Source organism: Anabrus simplex, chromosome 1 (genome assembly GCF_040414725.1).
Source record: "Anabrus simplex isolate iqAnaSimp1 chromosome 1, ASM4041472v1, whole genome shotgun sequence".
Lineage (NCBI taxonomy): Eukaryota > Metazoa > Arthropoda > Insecta > Orthoptera > Tettigoniidae > Anabrus > Anabrus simplex.
The window spans coordinates 88,792,726-88,810,694 of record NC_090265.1 but is presented as its reverse complement, the minus strand read 5'-3'; positions in this window follow the sequence as shown (position 1 = coordinate 88,810,694).

Sequence of the window (17,969 nt, the reverse complement as noted above, 5' to 3'; positions counted from 1 at the left end):
CAGCCATAGTGCCGGTTGTAGCGGAATTCCGCTTTTGTTGCTAGATAGCAGCACAATCACAATGTAGAAATTGGTTGACAGAGCCTTAGATGGCGCCATTTCACATGGTCTGCATCACGGTAACTGAAGCCATAATTATAACTGCACAAGCTATTCTTCATGCCGAAACATTATTTAAATATTGAGAATTATAATTTGAGTAATTCTGAGTGGACTAGACTCTTGTACCTCATCATATTTTATGGACTTTAGTAATTTTCTTACTCATTAAGGTACGAAAAAATATAAATTGAGATTTTTGATGTATGTGGTCATTTATAATGTACAGTAGAGGAAACAAATACGTTGGAAACATTTCATTATTAAGAAAAACAAGTATTTAAGGAGACTTAAGTAACGAAGGTGCTCTTTCGAAGGACACTTTTACAGAGTTTTACATTTCAACATATACTCTTACTTTTGAAATTATTAGAGACAGCTATCTGAACTCACTTCCGTTTTACTCAGTAAAGGGAAATCTTTATGCTGGTAATTATGAAAAGTTGTGATATCGTTTGATTGTGTCAACAAAATCTTATTGTTATTGTGGCGTTGTGATGTGTTTTCCTAACATAGAATGGCTCGATTGAAATTAATGAAAATTTCGCCGTGAGCTTAGTTGGGTGAACATGTGAATGATTTAAATGTGATGGAGGTTAGTGTCGCAGAAAACACCAGCACATGTTGAACCTGAGGCAAGTATTGAAGCTACATCAAGTCTTTCAAAGAAAATGTTTAATTCTCAGCAACGCTCTGAATGTATGGGGAAACGTGAGAAATCGAAAATATGTGAAACTCTTAAGTGAACTCATATGGCCCTGAGGTTCACTCAGCCTACACCAAAAATGAGTACCAGGTTAATTCCTGGGTGCAAAGGCGGCCGGGCGTAGAGCTAACCACTCTATCCCATCAAGAGTCGAGGTTACGGATAGTGGAAGCCTTTACCTTCCACCCCTCCAAGGGCCATCATGGCCTGTACGGAGATGACTCTGTTTTGCTTTTGCTTAAGTGAGCTCACCGAGATCTTAAAAACATCAATACATGGAAAAGCTCTGAATACTGACGAATCATCCACAAATGTTCTGTGGCCCAAATTTTAAAAACAAATGCTTGTAGTTCTTCTATACTTCTGATACTGTGGTACCATGACGGTAATGCTGGCAGATCTAGAGTGTTCAGCCAGGATACGATATTGTGAGTACATTGAAAGAATTGGATGGAATTTTCTTGATGAAAGCAGACTTGGTGATGGAAGATGTAACAAACACAGCCAAAAGAAGGAAGAAGAACCTAAAAGTAACCAAGGAAGACAACAAGGAATCCATCATTGAGGCAATGACAAAAGTATTGATATTAGGAGAAACACTACCCAGAGTGCTTCTGGAAGTGACACGAGTACAAAAACTGTTAGTCTGGAAATGTACAAATTAGGCTCCTACTTGTACATTATGAAAAAGATCATCACGAAATCAGCCACAATTACCAGTCAACCAGTTTACCATGATGACTGAACATCATTTACAAGTGAACAATGGTCGCCTTTGATGGATTTGAATGAATGAATACTAACTTTATTACCTGAAATGTTGATGGACTTTTGTAATAAAATATATTTGTTAACATTTCCGCTATCATAGTTTGTACAGAAACAATAACTCAGCCATAAAATACAGAAATTACATTTTCTACATTACTAATGTAGAATTATATAGGGAAGTGGTATTGACAGAGGTATTAAGCTCACCGGACGAAACAATGGTCATCCGTGGAGAAATCATTACAAGCTTAATTTAAAACCATGTAACTCCGTCTCGGGACTTGAAAACCGCCTGGATTCGGTTAGGAAATGAGTCCCGAAGGTTATGCGGGTATGTCGCTTCCGGATTTAACCACTCGCTGAGGACTTGATCGCGCAATTCCACCAAATTACGGTGATGCTAATGTCGGCGTTTTACCCGCTGTTTCAACATGTCCCACAGATTCAAGTCAGGTGATTTTGCAGGCCAATTGAGATGAAGTGTTCATGAAACCCGTCACGCATGCGTCCATCCAGATACATTTTGCTGTTGTCATCCTGAAAAATCTGGGTATCAATAGTATACCGGTACTCATCATGCAGATGTTGACTGAAACGCAACACCTGATCATCCAGAATGTTGAAATAAACATGCTGGTTCATGTTAGCGGCCACGTTCGTGAGTGGACCCAATCCATGATACGAAAAACACCCCGAAAACACCACAGACCGACCTCCGGCTTGAACTTGACCTTACACACACCCAGGATGACACGCTTCATTTGGCACTCGGTGCACTCGACGACGTGCATCATTGGAATACAAACAAAAACGTGATTCGTCAGACCACCAGTCAGGTACTGTCCACGGTCTAGCCCACTGAAGGCGCGATGCTTGATGTACCTGTGTGGGCAATGCCCTCTTGCGAGTTGACCGACTCAAAATGTTTATTGCATGCAATTCCTATCGCAATGTTTCTCGCTAACAGGTTGGAATGGACGGTGATTCACTGACTGCAGCAATTCCTTTCAGGTTTGGAAGCAATTTTGATTCTCAAGCCGTGAAACGTGTCTCTGGTCCTCCTCAGTCAGAATCGTTTTCCGACCAAAATTCTGACATCGTGTTTCCTGGCCTCGTGTAGTACACAACTGCTTTTGGATACGTTGAACATTCCGCTGCGAACCATCAGCAAATGTAGCAACGTCATGGCCATGGGCACAGACCTATTTGCCACTCTGTCAAATCCTTACACTGTCCGCTCGAAACATCAATGTTTCATTGTTCGCTGCTACCTTATGATCGCGTGTTCATCTTTGTCGTGCGATAACAGTGTATAAGACCCATAGTATCCCAAACTACATTATTTCAATACAACTAATATTAACGGAAATATGTCCGACTCGTTGGTTGACTGGTCAGCGTACTGGCCTTCGGTTCAGAGGGTCCCGGGTTCGATTCCCGGCCGGTTCAGGGATTTTAACCCTCATTGGTTAATTCCAATGGCCCGGGGGCTGGGTATTTTTGCTGTCCCCAACATCCCTGCAACTCATACACCACACATAACACTATCCTCCATCACAGTAACACGCAGTTACCTACACATGGCAGATGCCGCCCACCCTCATCGGAGGGTCTGCCTTACAAAGGCTGCACTCGGCTAGAAATAGCCACACGAAATTAAATTAAAATTAAATTAACGGAAATATTTTACAGTTTATATTTTGACACCTCCCCCTTCCCACACCAATTATTGCTACGCCACAACAACGTATCTTGAACAAACAATATGCAGCCTACTTTACAATCCGGTTTTTCCTCAACTTATATACAGAATTTTGAGAGACACTGTCATGCCATTTTCCCATGATATCTTAACAAGCAAACAAACAAGTAAGCATTAAGTAATAAACGAACACACGAACAAATAAGGGAACAAACAAGCGGATAGACAAAAATTTAGTCGGACTTCAGACAAAAGTGTAAAGAGTTAAGAACATCTGAGGCCAAGGGAATTCTTCATTATTCCTACCCTCGTCCTTTAATATCCTCCTTCCCTACTTTTTAATGAACCTTTCTCTCTCATTCTTCAAATAATCAGTCTTTCACATTTTTCCTCACGTTTCGATAGTCATTTTCATTAGCTTCCTAATCAAGGGTTTTATCATAGCACATATAGTCTAACTATAATATGACTGTCTGACTCCTTGAATGAATAGGCAATGTAGCGGCCTCCTTTTAGAGGGCTCCGGCTTCGATTAAAGGCCGGGTCGTGGATTTTAATCTTGATTGGTTAATTTCCATGGTTTAGTATCCGGGTATTTGTGCTATCCCTAGCATCCCAGCACCTTATACGCCACACAAAACACCATCTTTCACAACAATAACAGTAGATGCCACCCTCAGTCGTGCTGCACCGGGCTAACAATAGCCACACGAAATTATTATAACATGATTCTAAAGATTTGCTATCGAATTAAAAAAATATTTTACTGAATCACGATACGTTGCTCGTATTGACGAAAATTGTGTGTCATTGTGATTTTATTTTCATTACAATTTATCACCTCAATCTACTGTTGTGCGTTGAATTGATTGCCTGTATAGCTCACTCTGTCGATCAGTGGTGGTGTCTCGATCTCCGCATCTCAAGTTATCGGGTTCAAACCCGGCTGAGGTAGTCGTATTTCTTAGGGGCGGAAATAAAAAGCAATTCGACACTCCACGTTGTACGATGTCGGCATGCAAAAGATAATATTTGTTTGGTATTTAAGGGGACAAATTTAATAAATATTCAGCCAGAGACAACCGAAAGCAAATTCGGTCCACTCTGCCATCTAGTAGGCCTAGAGTAAAACGGAGCGTTGAGATTGACGAGCAAGGAACTAGATACCGTCAAATTAATATGTTTACAGACGGTAGGTGAGGCCATATAATTTTTATTATCTTTCTTTCTTTCTTAATCTGTTTACCTGCTGCCGCTTCAGGGGCTGTGTACTGAAGCGTGAAACTTTAGGTCAGGGGATACAATTGGGAAGGAGGACCAGTACCTTGTCTAGTTTTTCTCACCTGCTATGATGAACAGTGGCCTAGTGGGTGTGGGATGATCGCAAGGGACACACAAGGAAAAGGGAACGGAGCGGCCATGGCGTCTAGTTAGGTACAATCCCGGCATTTGCCTGGAGGAGAAATTTGAAACCACGGAAAACCACTTCGAGGATGGCTGAGGTGGGAAACGAACGCCCCTCTACTCATTTGACCTCGCGAGGGTGAGTGGACCCCATTCCTTCCCTCGTACCACTTTTCAAATTTCGTGGCGGAATCGTGAATCGAACTCGGGTCTCCGGGAGGTGATAGCTAGTCACACTAACCACTACACCACAGAGGTGTGCATTATTATTATCATTATCATTATTATCATTATTATTATTATTATTAATCTGTTTACCCTCCAGGGTTGGCTTTTCCCTCGAATTCAGCGAGGGATCCCACCTCTACCGCCTCAAGAGCAGTGTACTGGAGCGTGAGGCATTGTGTCGGGGATACAACTGGGGAGGATGACCAGTACCTCGCCCGAGTGGCCTCACCTGCTATGCTGAACAGGGGCCTTGGTGGTGGATGGGAGGTTTTGGAAGGGACAGGCAAGGAAGTGGGAAGGAATCGGCCGTGGCCTTAAGTTAGGTTGCATCCCGGCATTTTCCTGGTGGAGAAGTGGGAAACCACGGAAAACCACTTCCAGGATGGCTGAGGTGGGAATCTGCTACTTGTTGTTTTAAGGGGCCTAACATCGAATATCATCGGCCCTACAAGGTGGGAATCGAACCCACCTCTACTCAGTTGACCTTCCGAGGCTGAGTGCACCCCGTTCCAACCCTCATACCACTTTTCGAATTTCGTGGCAGAGCCGGGAATCGAACACCGGGTCTCCGGGTGGCAGCTAATCACACTAACCACTACACCACAGAGGCGGACCTTATTATTCTTATCATCCTAGAAAAAATTTTCAACACTTTCAGTCAGTCCGACGTACTGTTGGATAGTAGTCCTGTTCATGTCATGAGTTCCAGCACTAGTAGCGCCGAGGTGCTGAATTGGGAAGAACGTGGTTTCAAATCTTATTTGCATTCGGTAGATGGTGCGTTCGAACTTTTAGCAGTCCTGAAGATAGGTTTGCGTTGTTTCGCAATTTCACACCATGTAAATGCTGCGGATGAACCTTAATTTAAGCAAAGGCCGATTACTTCCCACTCCTAGCCCTTTCCTATCCAGTTGTCGCTATAAGACATACCTGTGTCTGTGCAACTTGAAGTAAATTGTAAAAAAGGAAAAAAAAAAAGAAGTGTACTTTCTTTATAATTATATTGAAGGCAGGCGGGGGGGGGGGGGGTGATTAGCTCAATGGCTTAGCTGTTGGCTTCCCACTCGGAAGGTTTAGGTTCGAATCTCGGTCGATTCTAGGATGAGATTTTTACCTCAAAACTCACGTGGGGTCAGGAGGGGCATACGGGCCCAAACCTCCGGCCAAAATCAAAACGAGCCGGAGTGGCTCCAGGGATGCCAGAAATAACTGGGAGAAGGTGAAGATGTCCGCCTCTGTGGTGTAGTGGTTAGTGTGATTAGCTGCCACCGGCGGAGGCCCGGGTTCGATTCCCGGCTCTACCACGAAAATTTGAAAAGTGGTACGAGGGTTAGAGTGGGGACCACTCAGCCTCGGGAGTTCAACTGAGTAGAGGGGGGTTCGATTCCCACATCAGCCATCCTCGAAGTGGTTTTCCACTTCTCCTCCAGGCAAATGCCGGAATGGTACCTAAGTTAAGGCCACGGCCACTTCCTTCTCTCTTCCTTGTCTATCCATTTCAAACTTCCCATCCTCCCACAAGGTCCCTGTTCAGCATAGCAGGCGAGGCCGCCTGGGCGACGTACTGGTCATCCTCCCCAGTTATATCCCCCGACCCAGAGTCTGAAGTTCCAGGACACTGCCCTTGAGGCGGTAGAGGTGGGATCTCTCGCTGAGTCCAAGGGAAAAACCAATCCTGGAGGGTAAATAGATTAAGAAGAAGAAGAAGGAAAAGGTGAAAAAAGTAAAATTATTACATTTATAGGAAATTGTTCAAACCAGCATCATTAGGTCAATGAGTCCTAGAAGTCTTTCTTCTTCTTCTTGACTTTTGGATCTCCTTCCTGTCGTTTAATAATAATAATAATAATAATAATAATAATAATAATAATAATAATAATAATAATAATAATGGCGTTAGTCCCTCTAACCATTTTTGCGGTTTTCGGAGAGAATGAGGTGCCAGAATTTAGTCCCGCAAGAGTTCTTTAACGTGCCAGTAAATCTACCGACACGGGGCTGCCGTGTTTGAGCACCTTCAAATACCATCTGAGTGAGCCAGAATCGAACCTGCCAACTTGGAGTCAGAAGGCCAGCGCCTCAAACGTCTGAGCCACTGAGCCCGGCCTTCCTGACTTTTCGTACGTAATTTAATTCTTTAAGGGATCGGCAGTTCCCAAGTTAATGACACGAGGTGCTAATAATAACGTTGTTTTATCGCTTAACATTTCTCCCTGTGGGTTAGTAATGGAGTGTTGGCCTGGATAGCTGATCGAGGGTTCAAACCTAACCGAAGAAGTCAGATTTTTGAAGGGTGACGTAGCTGTGAGCTTGCATTTGGGAGGTGGTGGATTCGAATCCCATCATCGGCAGCTCCGAATGCGGTTTACCGTGATTTCCAAATTTCACACCATCTAAATGCTGGAGCAGTACCTTAATTTAGGAACGGTCAGTACCTTCCCAATCGTAGCCCTTCCCATCCTTGCGTTCGATTTAACCATGATGTAGTGCATGGTTGAATTTTTGCGATCTAGCTCGATAGTCGCTTAAGGGCGGCCAGTATCCAGTATTCGGGAGATAGTGGGTTCGAACCTCACTGTCGACTGCCCTGAAGATGGTTTTCCGTGGTTTCCGCATTTTCACACCAGGCGAATGCTGGGGCTGTACCTTAATTAAGGCCACGGACGCTTCCTTCCCACTCCTATCCCATCGTCGCCTTAAGACCAATCTGTGTTGATGCAACGTAAAGCAGCTTGCAAAAAGATGTATTTTTGCGAAAAACTAGAGACCCCATGGTCATGATCACACCAAGAGCTACGTGAAACTACAAGATTGTTTGCTTCCATATTCAGAAAGTTCGTATTATTAACGAGAAACTTGGCCTCATTGACTACAGTTCGTTGTTTATGAATTGTCTTATATATTACATTCTTAATGCGCAGTCATTTTTCCTTCATGCTTGGGAGCGAAAAGGTCGTCACGTAGGAAACGGACAGTTAACTATCAGCCCATCATTCTCATACCAAACTTCTCATTTAATTTCCTTTTATAGTAATTGAAATGCAAATTTTATATATTGTGATGATACTGTGAGAAAACGACGTGAGTGAGTGTGTGAGGTGAGTGAGTGAATGAGTGAGTGATCTGCTACCCAACTCGATAGCTGCAGTCGCTTAAGTGCGGCCAGTATCCAGTAATCGAGAGATAGTGGTTTCGAGCCACACTGTCGGCAGCCTTGAAGATGGTTTTCCGTGGTTTCCTATTTTCACACCAGGCAAATGCCGGGGCTGTACCTTAATTTATGCCACGGCCGTTTCCTTCCAATTCCTAAGCCTTTCCTATCACATCGTCGCCGTAAGACATATCTGTGTCGGTGCGACGTAAAGCAAATAGCAAAAAAAAAAAAAAAAAATGGATCTGCTACAAGTGGCTTACATCCGGTGGCAGCATAAATGCACAATACAAAAAGTACACAATGAATTGAATGAAGTACACTCTACTGATCCTGGATGTCAAGCGAAGATAAAAGTAATAATGTTGATGACCCCTTATATGATGCCGTGCTGAGTGGTTCAGACGGTTTGGGACGCTGGCCTTCTGACCCCAACTTATCAGGTTTGATCCTGACTCAGTCCGGTGGTACTTGAAGGTGCGCAAGTACGTCAAATTTGTGTCGGAAGATTTACTGGTGCATAAAAGAACTCTTGGAGGACTAAAGTGCGGCACCACGGCATCTCCGTAAACCGTAAAATTACTTAGTGGGACGTAAAGCAAATAACAATAAATCTTATATGAAACTGATATTAAAAATATTTCGAATAATACTTTTGCTAACGACAGATATATACATCAATATAAACCTATTAACCTGAGAAGGAAGGGAAGGGCAAGGAACGGGGAAAGAAACGGCTGTGGCCTTAAGCCTGGTATCACCCCGCAAACTCGTGAGCAATATGGTTCTCCAAACTCCAGCAAACTTCTTTCGTCAACTCCTGTACGCCGACGGTATCAGACTTGTAAAGCCTAGGGAGTCTTTCATTTTCATGCCCTTCGTGGCTATTCCCGTTCTTTTTTCCGAATTCTTCCAAGTGTCGGACCTCTTCCATGTTAATAGAGGATGGTCCGGTTGTACTTCGTGTTAAAACAATAATCATCTCCACCACAACAATCCTCAGAATTTGCTTGTTGTCTAATTGGGAAATGACTGGAAGCCATCTTAGAGACTGCCAACACTGAGGTTAGAAACTTACAACCTTTGAATGAAACTCATAGCTACGTGTCCCAAAACCATGTAGCCACTTCGCTCAGTACCGTACTCGAATTTGGCTGAGGACGTCATTATTCTGATCCAATCCATTGTCATGAGGCCATTTAATTGGACAACTGTCGCCGTGGCAGGTCAAATCCATTAATGGGCTGTATATGCCCCAAGAAAATCTTCGTTAACTATTAAAGAACAAATATTTCAACTCCGATTTTAAAGTAGGCTTCTGTTAAATATAATTTTAATCTACAGGTTATATCCGTGAGGATGTTACAGACTATCAGCGTTGATGGGGGACGGCAAATGGATCTATTTGACACAAGGAACCATATTCTGGAAACGATCATTCAAAAGTTAAGCAAAATTCTACTCATTTAAGTCCGTTTACCTGCACAAGTTTCACAAGCTGCTTCATTTACAACAAATATTATAAATGGCATCCCCCCGCATCAATGCAGACATGCCATCGTCGCACAAAGATCTGTCGTACCTGTTCGAATATCCCCGGTGTCGTTAGAACAGCGTCGCAGGCAGCGAGAATTCTTGCTAAGAGATCTTCTTCAGCATCGACAAGGGTTTAAACCTGGCTCCACAAGAAAATATCAAGTGGGGTGAGATCAGGTGAACGAGCGGGCCACGAAAAAGGACCTCCTCTTCCAATCAACTTTGCAGTGAAGTTAACGGGTTGAAACCCGACTGAGGTCGGTGGCTTTTAAGAGTGTCTAAATGTAACAACTACATGTTGTTGGCTTCGGGCGGGTTATAGAACTACAGCGGGACGAAATTCCATCACCCCGACGTCTGTTGAGAACGCACGGACGTTAAACAACTTGGATTATCAATAATTTTTGATTCGAACGTTTCCGGACTACGGTTGCTTATTTCAAATTGATCTATTTGCCGTCCTCTATCATCGCTGAACGTTTACAACATCATCACGGATACATCCTGTATGATAATAAAAGGAAATGTTTGTCTGTCTTTGTTTGTACGTATGCGTGATGCCGAGCCAAACCTACAGCACGAAGAGATCTGAAACTTTTAACATAGGTGAATGGAAGGGGGTCCAAATACACCTCGAAGCCGGATTTTACATTTTCGAGTTCGTTGGGGGATATGAACGAAAACCCGGCGAAAAACATATGAGATATGACAACCCAGTGTGCTGGCATCGGGGTGAAATGTATAGATTCACTGTCGCTAAGCAACGTACATAAGATAGGTAATACAAGTCAAGGAAGTGTTTGCCTGTGTGAATGTTTGCGATTCCCAGCCAAATCAATGGCGTATAGATATCTCAACATTTTAACATACGTGGGCACAACATTTTATTTTTGCTAGGGGCTTTACGTCGCACCGACACAGATAGGTCTTATGGCGACGATGGGATAGGTCTAGGAGTTGGAAGGAAGCGGTCGTGGTCTTAATTAAGGTACAGCCCCAGCATTTGCCTGGTGTGAAAATGGGAAACCACGGAAAACCATTTTCAGGGCTGCCGATAGTGGGATTCGAACCTACTATCTCCCGGATGCAAGCTCACAGCCGCGCGGCTCTACACGCACGGCCAACTCGCCCGGTGCACAACATTTCACCGATCATCCATGACTGTGAATAAGAGCATTTCTTTCCCCCTAGAAATGAAGCTGTAAGCTGTTCGTGAGTTGTTCATGAGCTGAAAAGAAAAAGCACCAAACATCTTAGCTCCAGATGGAAGGATACTAAACAGGAGGTCCTGTTTCGTGGCCCGCTCGTTCACTTGATCTCACCCCACTTGATTTTTTCTTGTGGAGCCATGTTTAAACCCTTGTCGAAGGTGTGTAAGAAAAAAATAAGTAAGTAAGTAAGATCCTCTGGGGCAATGATTAATGGATGACAGATGAAGTGAAATGATATTGGAGTGTGTTGCTGGAATGAAAAATGACAGAGAAATCCCGAGTGCCTCGAGAGACACCTATCCCTCCTCCGTTTCTCCAGCACAAATCTCACACGGAATGACCGGGGTTTGAACAGCGGAACGCAACGGTGAGAGGCCGGCACGCTGCTCCCTGAGCCACGGAGGCTTTTATGTTGTTATACTGTAATACTTGTACTATCCAACAATATAACTGTCCGACTCCATGGCTAAGTGGTTAGCGTGCTGGCCTTTGGTCACAGGAGTCCCGGATTCGTTTCCCGGCAGAGTCGGGGACTCGAATCGTAATTGGTTAATTTCCCTGGCACGGGGGCTGGGTGTATGTGTCGTCTTCATCATCATTTCATCCTCATCATGATGCGCAGGTCGCTTACGATCGACCAGTGAAAAGACCTGCACCTGGTGAGCCAAACATGTCCTCGGACACTCCCGGCACTAAACGCCATACGTAATTTTTTAACGACATAAAAAAATAAAATAATACAATTTATGAAATCTTTGTAAAAACGATGTGTGTTAATAAAAATTAATGTTCTGTTCTTTGCTTTAAACAAATGGTTTAAAAGCATATAATGGTTGAATTAATAAACGCGGGCGAAGTCGCAGGTACATACCAATCGTTCTAATAAAACCATTGAAACAGACTGTTCTTAATTATTATTCTACTTAATATACCAGGCGACTTGGCCGTGCGGTTAGGAGCTTGCATCCGGGAGATACTGGGGTTGAATCCCACTGTTGGCAGCCCTGAAGATGGTTTTCCGTGGTTTCCCATTTTCACACCAGGCAAATGCTGCGGCTGTACCTTAATTAAGGCCACGGCCGCTTCCTTCCATCTCCTAGCCCTTTACTATCCCGTCGTCGCCATAAGACCTATCTGTGTCGGTGCGACGTAAAACCACTGGGAATATTCTAGTTAATAAATATTAAACAGATTGGTTCCTGTCGCATAGCTGTGAGATTCGAATCGAGAGACAGTGGTTTCGAATTCCTCCATCAGTAGCCCTAAATAAGGTTAGCTCTACGTCACCGAAAACCTTCGATGTATTATTTCAACGTTGAAACTGGACCACGATAAATAGCAAATATATAAATAGAAACTGTAATGTTATTTCGGTAATACTACTACTACTATTGGAAATAAAGGAAAGAGATTCATAGGAAGCAACCGAAATGTGGATTTGGAGGGAAATGACGAGGGCATGCTGGACTGAAAAGAAGACGAATTGAGATATTCTAAAGGAAATCAACGGAGACTGATACAGGATATGGAAAAAAAGGAAGATAAAACTTGACGGTCATATCCTGAGACATGACTTCCTATTAAACGTCTTTGAAGGAAAATTACTAAGAAAAGAAAAGAAGAGAAAGACCGACGAAGACATTCTGCGAGGATGTGAGGAAAATGAAAGGATTTAAAAACTGCAAGGAATTGAAGAGAACAGCAGGAGTGAGAGGAGAATGGTTGCAGCCTTTAGTGTATGATGGTGATGATGATGAAACATTAAGCTTGCCACCACAGGTATATTACAGTACTTACCAATATCGTAATACATAGAGTGGTGAACAAATTCTATACCCCACAATAATCCGACTAAATCTACCGAGATTTGAAACCGCGATCTTGTGGTGTGGAGTCAGACATTCTCCTCCTGATCCGCTGACGGATCAGTTATGAGTAAATATTATCCTTAACAAAATTATTCTATTTTTTAAATATAAACTGAATGCTAAATTATTAAAACAGGCTATTACTGTTTATTTTTTAAATTATTCTAAAAATACAGTAATTCATAAATAATATTGTTCTTATTACATGCAAATAAAAATTCACAGCCTGTTTTCAGTCATTCGACAGGGTAAGAAATTGAATGGATGATGCCCCCATCTAGCGGCGAGAATAGGAACTGTGTTGGCTGCCGAAGCCTGCCGCAATATTTTATAGCAATGATTATTAACTGACGGATAAAGTGCAATAATATTGGAGAGTGCTGCTTGAATGTAAAAGGACAGAGAAAAACCTATTGCCCCGAGAAAAACCTGTCCCGCCTCCGTTTGTCCAGCACAAATCTCACCTGAAGTGACCGGGGTTTGAACCACAGAACGCAGCGGTGAGAGGCCGGCACACTGCCGCCTGAGTCACGAAGGCTCTTTCTGTTCTTAGTCTAATAATTGTTTCGTTTCTCACCGACATGAACCAAAAGGACTCACTTTTCTTGGATTCGTTGTTGGGCAATGTAAGTTTAACCCGCTACTTTATATTCCATTTCGCATTGTGTTTTGTTTGGTCGTTATTTTGTCTTATTTGACAATAGGACGGATCTATTTTATAAGAAGGGTCTCGTGCTGTTGTAGTAGAAGCTGAAGATGTGTGTAGTTGCAGGTGGCAGGGCGTGCCGCTCAGGGTCAGCTGCAGTTGACTATAGCTTCACCTCACTCATTATATTCTCGCACTTGGCTGCGCCGCGTCACTGCCGACGTCACAGGAATCAATGCGCCCTGAGCCGAGCGTCCTCGTGACCTTTTAGAGCGCGCCGTGCGCCCAAGCGGCCCATACAACAATGCGAATTAGGAAAACCAAATGATAACGTACCAGCCTGGTCATTCCTTATTCTACCTTTATTGGGTACGGAAATAAGCACCCACTGCGCAACACGAGTATTCGCCTGGTGATGCTGCACACCTGCTATACAGCTGAGGCAGAGAAGTTGCCGAGATTACCGCAATGAAGAGTACAACAGAGTCAGCTGTTCACACCGCTTATGCAATATATTTATAACGTACGCTCATCCTTTCGCTGTTTTCAAGTAACTCCTTCAGTCGTTCAACGTCAGTACGTATAGGTCTTTCGATAAGGGACTAATCTTAAAAAATCACACCTCTAGCCCTTCAGGCAAGCAACTCAATGTTTAAAACATGCTAGGGATATGAGCTACGAATTTTAGGTAAATAAAATATAATAAAGTATGAGAATATATTCCTAAAATTTACAATCTTTTTCTTAAGCATTTTTACCCGGTCAGTTAGATTTGCAGTTTGCCTTTTCTTATCACTACGAGCGCTAATGTGAGTCAATGCATTGTTTCACTTAAGTCCTTATAACTACATTTCGGTGTGGGCATTTCTCAAAAAAGAACGCCTGAGGGTATTGAACCAAGGAACGCATTACAGGTAGTTTAAGTAAATAAGTTAATTTGGCTAGGATTTGAATGAAAAGAAAACGAGTAAAGAAACAAGCGACCTTTTTTTGCTGGTTGCTTTACGTCGCACCGACATAGATAGGTCTTATGGCGACGGTGGGACAGGAAAGGCTTAGGAATGGGAAGGAAGCGGCCGTGGCCTTAAGGTACAGCCCCAGCATTTGACTGGTGTAAAAATGGGAGAGCACGGAAGACCATCTTTAGGGCTGCCGACTGTGGGATTCGAGCCCACTATATCCCGGATTCACGCTCCTAACCGCACGGCCAACTCGCCCGCTCCAAGCAATTTTAGGCTTTTTTCTGGAACTGAATTTAGGCCGGAAGTGATATTCGAAATGTGTTTTTTTTAAATTTTGATAGAGCTATCCAATACTCGTAATTTGAAACCTTTCAGGGCCATTTAGCCCTTCAACTTCGAGCCCATTTGATGAAATTGATTAATTTTATGTTTTTTCATAACATGGGGACCTCTAATTTGTCTGTGAAGAAGTGTTTTCAACACTAAAATATTTCCGCACCAAAATCTTACAAACCATTCCTGGAATGTTCGATCAGTTACAGCATCTTCTCCATAAAGTGCACAGATCTTCTTCTGAGTTTCTACAGCGATAGTAAAATAGTATACGCTTCGTAACCTGCTCTTTTAATCTTTTCACATTGACACACATTAAACTAGCCAGAGTACATTAGATGATTGAGGTATCTCAGTTATAAACCGAAGGAACAACCGACTCCGTTACTGTACCGTTGGTTGTTTTGATCTCGGTAACGTATCTGCCACTTCTATATAGCGGGCTTGCACCTTCATCAGATGAATATTCCGGGTTGTGCGGAATGAACGTATTTTCCCAGCCAATAGTTGTTAATTTTTTAATAATTTGCTCCGCTGAACGCACAATCAAAGTTGTGCAGTTGAGACATTGTAAGTAAATCCATTTCAAGGGCTACAATAGACGTTCTTTCCTGGTATAGAAATTGTGGATAATTTATATCATGAACTACGTATGTTTATCATATTTTCAAATGTTTTTATTTATTTAAACCACATGTTCGGACAGAATGCTTCGAAATTTAGATAAAATACTGCCCCACTACAAAATATATTAGTATCATCCGTTGATTACTCGCTTGATAGGAATTTAATATCCAGTGCTTGCCTATTGGAATAGATCGAAATAAATGTGTGCAATTATCAGTTCTCGTAAATCAAATTTTAATTGCCCTAGTTAACCTCTTCAGTCCGTATGTAGAATATGCTCTACATGTGGTTTTTTCTACTTACAATAAAACAAAGTAATTTAAGGAAAAAATTAATAATGGTAGGAAAGTCAACTCTGAGTCCTGATGTAGCATATATGCTACACGAATAAAACAACTTAGTGAAACACACTGATTTTCTATGGTGAATATTTTAAAATTATTTGAGCAAAATATAACACATCGAATGCATCAACAGGCCCGGGACTGAAGAGGATAATTAGAACAATGGTAACCCAACAGGCAGGTCAGAAACTTACTATGAAATGGACCAGGGAAAAGTCTAGTTTAAGATACGACTTGAAAGTTGTCCTTCCAGGTGAATTTGAATAGATTTAGCCAACTGCTAGAATGAACAGCGGAGGCATTTCATCTGTGGATAGGATATCTATGGCAAATAGAATGATATAGGTTTATTGCCGGTCCCACTGCCCACTGCAGAAGTCGAAAATGGAGGAAACTATGGTCTTTACATACACAGAAATTATTAAATTTTGAATGTACCAGGTACATTATTTTAGACGTGAAGCTTCCACGGTGTGAAGAATTATTTGGTTTATTTTCCGTGTTGAACCGTGTTGTTGTTGTTGTCTGAACATCATGTACAGTTTTCCGAAGTTTCGAATACATTGCAGTATTCTTTGTCAAGGCGACTGAAATACCCATACTCGATACGAGGTAATCAGTCTCCCAGGCAGAAGTCAGATACATTATTATTGTTTATTGGGTCATCAGTCCGTATACTGATTCGATGCAGTCCTCCATCTCCATATGTAGTAAATTCATCATCTCTACGAAACTATCGCATACTACGTCCGGCTCCATGGCTAAATGATTAGCGTGCTGGTCTTTGGTCACAGGGGTCCCGGGTTCGATTCCCGGCAGGGTCGGGAATTTTAACTTTAATTGGTTAATTTCGCCGGCACGGGGCTGGGTGTATGTGTCGTCTTCATCATCATTTCATCCTCATCATGACGCGCAGGTCGCCTACGGGTGTCAAATCAAAAGACCTGCCCCTGGAGAGCCGAACTTGTCCTCGGACACTCCCGGCACTAAAAGCCATACGCCATTTCATTTTTTTTCATCGCATACTACATCAATCCCTTCATCATACATTAAAGTGTTTGTCTCCTCAAAACCCCACTATAAATGTATGGTTCTCAATGTATGCCTGCTTGTAGTTTTTTCAGATCGCTATAGTTTCACCACAGTCATATGTCACTTTCTCCCTCTCCTTTCTTTTCTTTTTTGCTGGTAGTTTAACGCCACACTAACTGAGAGAGGTTTACTGCGATAATGGCATAGGGAAAGGTAGCAGTCGTGGTCTTAAATTAATTTCCATTCTGGGTATTTTCTTGGTGTGAAAATCACGGAAAACCACTTTCAGAGCTGTCAATGGTGGGGTCCGAACCAACCATTTCCCAAACGAAGCTCACAGCCACACTGTCCATACAACACAGGCAGCTCGTTCAGTTAAGTCTCTCGCCATCTGTGAGCCAATCTACCATCTCAACCTCAACATTATTCTCTGGCAAGGCATTTCAATGCCTTTCTCTTTACAAGTTGCCTTGCATCGCACCGACACAGGTCTTATGGCGACGATGGGACAGGAAAAGGCTAGGAGTGGGAAGAAAGCGACCGTGGCTTTCCGACAGCCTCAGCATTTGCCTGGTGTGAAAATGGGAAACGACGGAAAACCATCTTTAGGGCCGCCGATACTGGGGTTCGAACCCACTATCTCCCGAATATTGGATACTGTTGAGCTCGATTCGTTTCTATTTCACTCTGTATCCACTATTGTTCAGGTTTCGCTATTACACAGCGCCGTACGAATTTCTTCATAAACATCTTCCAAATATGCATATTACTATGTTTGAGGCTAGGAAATTCCTTTCATTAATATTTTACTTTAAATAATAAACTAGAGTATCAGTATGTACTGGTTATGTGTGAGACAGAGACGATAATTGTTCCTAACTTTCACAGGTAAAGTAAAGTAAATGCATTGGACAGAATTTGAATTACGGATGCGTTGGTGAGAATTTAAATGAATAGAGAAGATGATATCACGCATGTGAATCTATAGGACCTACGGAGCTTCCCTCTTCCTTCTTATAACTCGTTCTTTTGAATAATAGCGCATATGCAGTACTTTCACCAAACGTACGTGACAAAAGACAATTAGGAAGACCTGTAACTCTTCTCAATATTGTTAACCCTTGATACTAACTGTTACCGAGGTTTGGTGGATCGGCAGAGGTGAAAGAAGGTGCCGGGGTGAATGGGTCTAACTACAAAGCCGACATATGAATTAAAATTGCATTAAAGGTTATATTTTCTAAAATAGCAAAATTTAACAATTCTCACAAAGACTTTCAAAATTTAACAAATGACAACAAGTGAACAAATAACCGACAATCAGGTACAAGACCAGTAAAGCCAAGATT